General features: G+C 37.4%; 1 long non-coding RNA gene across 4 annotated transcripts; it reads left to right on the top strand.

Annotated features, from left to right (window-relative positions):
• Window positions 1-894: 894 nt before the first annotated feature.
• Window positions 895-7,648, top strand: LOC149408158 (uncharacterized). Of its 4 annotated transcripts, XR_016299125.1 has the most exons (4): window positions 895-1,204; window positions 2,203-2,278; window positions 2,683-2,773; window positions 3,666-6,188. It is a non-coding gene; the product is annotated as an uncharacterized LOC149408158 (long non-coding RNA). The 4 variants fall into 4 exon arrangements; XR_016299137.1 differs by lacking the exons at window positions 2,683-2,773; window positions 3,666-6,188 and adding an exon at window positions 6,729-7,648; XR_016299131.1 differs by lacking the exon at window positions 2,683-2,773.
• Window positions 7,649-9,043: the final 1,395 nt, after the last annotated feature.

Genomic DNA, 9,043 nt, shown 5'->3' with positions numbered 1-9,043 from the left:
ATGAGATGTAGAAAGAAAGAAAAGCTCAATCCAATGTATGTCGAGCCTTTTGAGATCCTTGAGTGTGTAGGTAAGACAACTTATCACTTGGCGTTACCGCCGTCTATGTCCAACCTCCATGATGTATTCCACGTGTCCATGTTAGGGAAGTACGTATCTGACCATTCGCATGTACTGCAAGATCAAGAGGTTACTATGCAAGAAAGTCTTGAGGAATAAGACTATACCTCTAGTCAAAGTACTATGGAAGAAACACTCCGCGGAAGAAGCTACTTGGGAGCTTGAGAGCGAAATGCAAAAGAAATACCCTGCCTTGTTCTAAGTTTCGAGGACGAAACTCTTCTAAGGGGGTATGGATTGTAATATACGAACTTTTGTAACGCTCGACTTACGAATTTGAATAAAATAATCGAGTTTTATTTCGAATCAAATTCTTGTTGCACATGAGACGTCCTTAATTTTTAAAAATCTTGAAAAAATAAATAATAATAATAATAAATATACTTAAGGACGATGGAATTTCGGAATAAAGATATTCGAGTAAACTCGATATTATTTTCCGAATAAAATTATTCGGAACGTACTCGGAGACTTAAAATCTCAAGAGTGAAAGTAAATTTCGAAGTCTCTTAAATATATTTAAGATGACTGGAATTAATAAGAAATTCTCGGTTATTTTTCAAGATTATTTTTTTGTATTAATTAAGGACGAGTTTGAGAGGATTTACTTGGAAAGGACTTAAGTGCAACAACGTGAGGGACGAGGGTGAAAGAAAAAGATTTAAGAGAGGTTGTTTCAGGAGACATGTGGCCTAATGGAGTGCTGCCACGTGACGGTCTTATCCTCTTCTTTTCTCCTCTCCCATCCGGCCACGTAACCCCCCATTTCTCTTTCTTTCTTCTTCTTCTTCCTTTCTTCTCTCCTTCTTCTCACGCGAGCTCCACACCTGAAAAAGAAAAAAAAAATTCTACACAGCAGCAAGAGCAAAGCTCGGCCATAAGTCCTTCATCACCGCCATCTTCTACCTCTCTTCTTCCTCTCTCTTCGCCGAGCTCCATCTTCTCCAGCCGAGTATCTCCTCCGCGGGCGCCACCTGAGAAGAAAGACGAAGTCGCCGAGAGCCACGGCGACGCCGGAGCAAGAGAAAAAGCCGGGGAAGGCGTGGTGACTCGCCAAGGAAGCTTAATCTCACGTTTGGAAGTGGTAATTTCTTCTCCTTGGTTGGATTGAAATCTAAGGTTCTTGGAGAATTGGGGGTTTTTGATCCGAGATGAAATCTGAGATTTTGGTTGGTTTTGATTGTTCATTGAACTCGGTTATTGTTAGTTATGGCTTGATTTTGTCAATTGAACGTGAATTTGCTTGGTGTGGTGATGATTTGGCCGAAATTTTCCATGAACGAGGGTTTATGGTTTGATTTTTTTGGGGTTTTTGTTCGTGCGTGTTAGTTGAGGTTTATGAGACGTTTTTTGACTCGTCTGGTGCTCGGGTGTTGTTTGAGATCGCTGTTGGAATTTTGTTTGAATTTTTGGACGAAATGAATATGTTTCGGACATGGTGATAAAACGGACGTGAGCAGTCCGATGTGTTATGAGATTATTTTTGTTAGTATTTTTCCTGAAAAGTAGACGTTATGGGCTTTCTAAAATGACCAAGAACGTGTAAATCCGTGGAGTATTGAAAGAGTTATGAATGTTTGAAATCTGGTATTCAAAGCTGTGAACTGTGAATTTCCAGAACAGCGACCCGAAATTGCGGACAGTTTTTCAGATAGCTATGATTCTTGAAATTGGTCTTATAATATGTTTTTAGAAACCTACGGAAGTTGTCTTTCTCATGGAATTGGAATCGTTTGATTTGAGTTTGTGTAGCTGAAGTTATGATTCAATTTCCAGTCGCTGTCCGAATCGGTACGAGCCGAATGGTCGGGCCGTGAATTTTGTGACAAGTTAAGGATTTTGTGACTTGTTATGTCGCTGTGTTTTGTATGTTGTTTTGGCATGAGTTTTTCTTTTCAGAGATATCACCATTTAATTACGGCGAAATTTCATGATTCACTTGGCCGAACAATAGTCCCGGAAAAATAATAAATCGAATATGAGACTAAGTCAGTGTTAATTATTTGGGTCTCGGTTAGCAATGGTGATTCATTTTGAGGTTTGAGAATCTGACGATCGGTTTGGTTATGTTTAACCTTATAGAATGGCGTGAAAGAACTGGGACGACACGCGAGGAATAATGAGAAATCGAAGACGAGCTTTCGATCTCGACTAGAACGTGAGTAATATTATTCGCTTAAATAGCGTTTAATTTCTCTCGTATTTTATGATTATTCTTTCGACGTTCGAAAATTTAATTGATCGATAATCTGAAAATATAGGCTTAAAGGATTTTTAGATTTTTATTTAAGGCCCGAAAAAGGGTTAAGCAGTAAATAAACAATCGCTCGACTCTTGCCAAGTAAAAATTATTTTTCGTATCGTTTTACGGTACCTTTGGTCTATGACGGGTCTTAAATAACGATTAATTTCCGAGGACCGTAAATTAATAAATTAAATTCTCGAATATCAAATTAAAACGCATTTGTTCCGTTAACGATCCGAGATTCAACTCTCTTTTTCCTGAGCCCAATAATTAACGAAGCCTCAGTGAAGAATTTTGATATTCTTAAAGAATTCCAGGACGTGCCAAGTTCTTTCGAGGAGCGTGCCGAGACGAGTAATGCAAGGTGAAGCGTTGGGATGCGCGAGTCAAAGAGTTTGACTATTCCAGGTAAGTGTGAAGACATAAGTCAACTACTTACCAAGGGAATAATCCTGTTTACGTGCATTTACGTGTTAATAATTATAAAGAGTAGAAAAAGCCTTAAAAGACACAAACACTAAAGATTAAGGCTTCGGCCACTCTTTATGGAAAATTTTAGTTGGGTTGTTTTACCCATAGGTTCAAACGCTAACTTGAACCAGCCACGTTTCTACTTTGTTGTAGTTAGATCCATCTGCTAACCATAGAGTTTGTCTAGATCGGAGGTGACAAGAGAGCAAGTTGGACTCTCGGATTCGAGCCGAGGGTAGAAGTACTAGGAGTCACGTCTTGAGTCTTCGATCTAAAACACTTAACGAGCATGAAAGGGAAACCATAATTCTTTCAGGATTAATCCCGATACGCTCTCCTGTTGGTAATTAGTTCTATACTCTATAGGCTAGAGTATCCAAATAATAAATAATGTTGTCGGTGGTACCCACGAGTTTCGACTCGTGTTGAGGACTAAGACGGTCCTGATGGCGTTGAGTACTCCACGGGCGTTGCTGAGAGCACCCCGTTCTAGCAATGGGAAATGTCGTCCCGACAAGCCCATTTGCTGTGTCATGACGGCACGTAGCGTCGGCGCCTGACGAAGATGGTACCACTAGTGGATCCCAGACAGTCTTAAAACACTAAGCCACTGATGACTACTGCTCGAAGTTTGAGGTTGGCTTCTTGTCATTCCAAGGGTTATAGCAGTGGATGTTGTATAACCTTGTGGAATGACAAGTGATAGCGTAGAGCGAGGCCCCGCGTTAGGCATGCTCTTGAATCATATGCGCCTGCATTATGCATTTTTATGTGTTTGTGAAGTCGTTCCAAATGTCGACAAGCCCATAATACTTTATTGTGATAATAGTGGGACTACTGCTAACTCAAAGGAACCTCGAAGCCATAAGCGCTCTAAGCATATTGAGAGGAAATATCATTTGATTCGAGAGATCATGCATCACGGAGACGTGGTGGTGAAGAAGAACTCGACGGTGGACAACCTGACAGATCCATTCACCAAAGCTTTAGCCAACAAGGTCTTCGACAAGCATCGGGAGGGATTAGACACGAATGACTACTCACATCTTCGTTGAGTCAAGTGGGAGTTTGTTGTCAATGGTGCCCACAAGAAGAGTAGTAGTCATTACTTATATAGATTTGATGTAATAAATTCTCACGAAGACTCTTGCTTGTAACTGCTGAATAATTAATTAAAGTTTAAACGTTCATTCATTCTTCTTTGTCTATTTAAAGCTTTAGATAAACTATAGTCTTTAGTCCTTAAACAAACCTAACAACATATGAAGAGTCAAATATATATTTGCATGAACAAACTCTTTATGGTTTTGCTTAAAACAGTTTATTAACAATATAAGGATCAAAGAGATATTGATCTCAGTGATTGTTAGGAGAATCTATGATGTCTGGTTATGAGACATAGAGAGTTGGAGACTCTATAGTTCTTCCTGGGTATCTTCTGAAGATACTAAATTGACCAGTGCACTTCTAGAGACATTTTAAGAACAAACCATTTAACCTCTTCTGTCTCAAAGTCAATATGTATGAATTGCATCATGCTTACCTCAATCCTGAAATGAGACATGTCATTTCATAGCTTACGTATTCTCATTTGAGAAAATCAGAGTTCTAGATTCACTATGTGATATAGACAAGATTTTTTTGGTGAAGTACTAAGTTATGATGATGTCATGAACAACTTTGTGAAGATCTCATAGATATGAAATTCATGTACAAGATTGCTGAAATGCAATGTATATCACCTCATGCTTTGTTCCTTGGGATGTGAATAAATGAACTGGCTAATGTCCAAATTGAGTCATGACTCTTTTGGATGAATCAATGTGACTTGTTAGCTCCTCGTCAATACATTGTTTCTAACTTATTCACAAGCGACAAAGGAGTTGGGGAAATAACAACTAGAAAGGTAAAATGGTTCTTTTGTAAATCCCATCTAGTTGATGATATTCATGAGGGGTAAACATAGATAATATTCAATGGATCCACTTATCACAATTAAGAATAATTCTTGAGTAGAAAATATATCCATTTGGAACGAGATATTTCAGTGTCAACTCTTTAGTGGAGCCAGTTGACATTAAATTTGAATTTGGAAAAGGTTTGTGAACTTTTGAGTCCAAGTATGCTAGCTCAAGCTTTGTTCATTTGGATCCATGAGCTCACTACCACAAGTCATTAGAGTACGATTAGTTAAACAAGAAAGATAAGTCAAAACAAGAACTAGACAAGTTTTACGAAAATTGTCTAAATGGTAATTTTGTCCTTTTGGACATAGGATTGTGTGAATGTCAATAAACAAGTTTTTTGACATTGTCGTCACACGGCCAACTTAAGAAATTGGGCGGCCAATCATGGAAGAAAAGAGGAAACTACTTCCAACCTTCGTATTTTGATAGGAATTGGAAATAAAGATTATGCTCATGAATATTTGATATTCAATAGAGAAAAGTATACTGCCCCTTCAAGGCAATCCCTCCTCCTCTAAATACCTCATCTCATTCACAATGTTGAACACAAAAGTTTTAGAGATTGAGAGCTTCTCTCTCTCTCTCTCTCTCTCTCTCTCTCTCTCTCTCTCTCTCTCTCTCTCTCTTCTTGTTCTTTTGTTTTGGCACCTAGGTCTTCATTAGACCTAGTGTTTTGTTTGAGCTCTTTTGCTCCAACACAAGTTCTTGAGTCATACTGTTTAAAAGTGCTCATACACTAAATCCTAACCATACTCGAAAGACTCTAGTGGTAGAAACATTTGTGGTTACTCATAGGTTCAAGAAGACTCGATGGAGGCGAGTTAAGTGGGGAGATGAGCGATTCTACCTTCCTAAGGCTTCTCAACACTCAAGCTCTATTCAAGGTTGGTACCGAGTGAAAACTCAAAGTAGTTTTGAAATTTTAAATTACACGCTCATGCACTTTGTCTACGTAGTAAAAACGTTTTACGAGTTTTTAAAGAAATGTTTATATTCTGCCGCTTGCTAGAAACGATAATCATTTCTTAATCCTATATCTATTCCAACAACTCGTCCTCATCCTCAATCCACATCTAGAAATTCAGGAGACCATCAATGATCCATCCTGGTACATTGACGGCGGGCGCTACAAATCACATCTCTTTTAAGCCTCGATAACCTGATTGTTTCCAAGAACTACAAATTGGAAAATATAAAGTAATTGTCACAAATGGTAAATCCATTCTCATCGTTAATATTGGAAATTATGTTATTCATACTTAGCCAAAGAAACTGATGCTCATTCAAATCTTACACATTTCGAGAATCACAAAGAATATTGTTAGAGTGTCAAAGATTATGAAAGGTAATGATGTTATTGCTGAATTCTCCTATGATCATTGCCTTATCAAGGACAAGCATTCGAAGTGAGTTGTTCTCACAGGAACAGTTAAGGAAGATTCATACAATTTGGACTTGTCAAAGATTCAAAGAAGAGACAAGTCCAACTCTGCACCAGCTCACAAGTCAAAGTCTACAACCTTAGCATTATTTACATATTTTTCAAGGTTTCAAACCTGTAGCTTTTCAATTACCTATTGCACAAGGTTTCAAGCTTGTAGTATTTTAATCTTAAAGTGTCACTAACACTAGAGATCAAACTAATCTTTGGCACAAGTGGTTAGGTCATTTGTGTGCCAAAGTGTTCTCTTGAAGTGTAAAACAGATGCAAATTAAAGATTATAATCTTAGCCGAAATGAGTGTTTTTATTCTTGTCACGTTGGAAAATCCCATCATGTTGCATATTCTCATTCAGATTTATATGCCTCGACGCCACTTGATAGAGCTAATCATGAAACATGGCGTCGTCTTCTGCATTATTTAATATTTTTAAGTGACAATTTTGGATTAATTATTTATACCATTTAATTGAGCTTTCTCTTAGCTTTCCAACGCATGTTTACGCTTAAATATCGAACATCGGAGCAAGAAGTTACGACCGAATCAAAATCACGTGGCAGCTGTCCAGTTTCAGAGCGTCGTGCTGAAATTCTTGAGATAGACCGCGCCCAGACACGACCATCACCGCGCCGCAGTGCCCAATAACCATGTTTTCATCAATTTTCCAATTTCTAAGTGTTTTTAACCCTAGGATCTCATCTAAGGGTCGTAATAGCTTCGAAAATTATCCAAAATCCTATTTACATACGAATTTAGACTCTCTAAAACACATCATTGACATTATTTTAGTTTCTCATATTGTGTTTTGCTACTTTAGAGAGTTTTTGAAGAGAGAAAAATTGTTTTTCATTGGAATCGACGCATTAGACGAATATCTTGAACTCTAACTCAACCGTTCTTCTTTCTTCTCTTCTTTTATTTATTTTGTTGCTCTAGATTATCGTCATCGTTTATTTAATATGATTTTGTTTTTGGTTTTATTGTTTGTTCTTTTGCTTTTGATTATTATTTTATGCTTGGCTTCGTTTATGGATTCATTTAGCGGCTAGATTTTTATGGGACTGCGATGTGGCCCAAACCGATGTTAACACATTGATGATTCTCTAATATTTGTCTATTGCTCGTTCCCAATTTTGTTTGCTTGATAATTAGCCATGCTTCTTCTTAACTCATTGATTAGCTACATTTGAATAATTCTACACGATTTGTATGCTACTCGATAAAGAGTAAATCTAGCTACATTTGATTAGCTAGATTTTTATGGGACTGCGACGTGGCCCAAGCCGATGTTAACACATTGATGATTCTCTAATATTTGTCTATTGCTCGTTCCCAATTTTGTTTGTTTGATAATTAGCCATGCTTCTTCTTAACTCGTTGATTAGCTACATTTGAATAATTCTACACGATTTGTATGCTACTCGATAGAGAGTAAATTTATAATGCTTTTTCTATAATCTTCATGATCGACCTAAGGTAGTACAAAACTGTAGGAGAAAGCGCAATCGTTTGAATTCTTGATCTGAATGTGTGTAATTATTTTTATAAGATTAGGCGTCGAAAGGATAACAATCCGTCAATTGCATAAGTTTGCTAGAACACTCAAGATAGGCTAGTGAATAAGTTAGAAATAGTGAGATTGGTAACATAGGAAAGATGCAACAATAGACAAATTAGGGATAGTTGACGTAATCACTTCAAGGTGAAGTCGTGGCCCTGCTTTTCTCTTTGTTTACACTCGTTAGATTAATTGTTTCTTGCTTTTAATTATTCTTTTCAATTTAAAACCATCATACTCTTGTTGGAATTGATCTAGGGTTTACTAACCTTTGAGAAGCATGAACGTTGAGAAGCCTTAGGAAGGTCGAAATGCTCGTCTCCCCTCGCAGCACGTCTCTCTTCTTTCCTCGGGAACTCGAGCAACCACGAAAGTTTTTATCACAATAATCACTCGAGAAAGAAAGGAATTAGTGTGTGGGCACTTTAAACACGACGACTCAAGAACAAGTCTAAAAGTCGAAGAGCTAAAACACTAGGTCAAATGTGGACCTAGGTGCCAAAACAAAAATGAAAGAAAACTAGAGAGAGAGAGAGGAAGAGGGGCGGCCACAAGGTCTAGAGAGAGAAGCTTTCAATTTCTAACTTATGTGGGATGAGAAACAATGAGAATGAGGTGGGGTATTTATAGGAGGAGGATTACTTTCAAAAGGTAGTTTCCCCTTTTCTATAGAATATCACATATTCATGAGAAAATGTAATTTCCTCTTTTCCCACTATGTTGCACGTTCAAGATGTTCACATGACACATTGGATTTGTTTCCTCATTTACTTGCTCCTTAGTTGGCCGAAAGTATACTTGCTTCTAGAAGCAAATTTGTTTCCTCTTTTTCTTTTGGCAAGTATCTTCATACATTAATGCACAAAATAATTCCTCTCTCTTGCCTTGGGTTGGAGGGTTTGGGCACTCTAGAACATGCTTCTAGATGTTTCTATATTTGTTCATGACAACATAAGAAAAACCCATTAAGAATTTTCAAGTAAAATTTCATTAAATGAAATTAATCCTCAAGGCCCAATTGACTTAACTTGTCCGAGTAAAATTTATTTCATTTGTCATCATATGACAATGTCAAAAAACTTATTGATATTCATTTCATCCTATGTCTAAAACAGACAAAAATACCTTTTAGACAATTTTCGTAAAACTTGTCTCGTTCTTGTTTTGACTCAGCTTCTAGTTTAACTATTTCTACTCGATATGATTTGTGACAGTGACCTCATCGATCCAAATGAACAAAG

This window comes from Urtica dioica, chromosome 1 (assembly GCF_054948205.1).
Source record: "Urtica dioica subsp. dioica isolate 48M chromosome 1, U.dioica_male_clone48M_v1_H2, whole genome shotgun sequence".
NCBI lineage: Eukaryota > Viridiplantae > Streptophyta > Magnoliopsida > Rosales > Urticaceae > Urtica > Urtica dioica.
The sequence above is the reverse complement of the archived record's forward strand: the minus strand, read 5'-3'. Positions and strand labels throughout refer to the sequence as shown.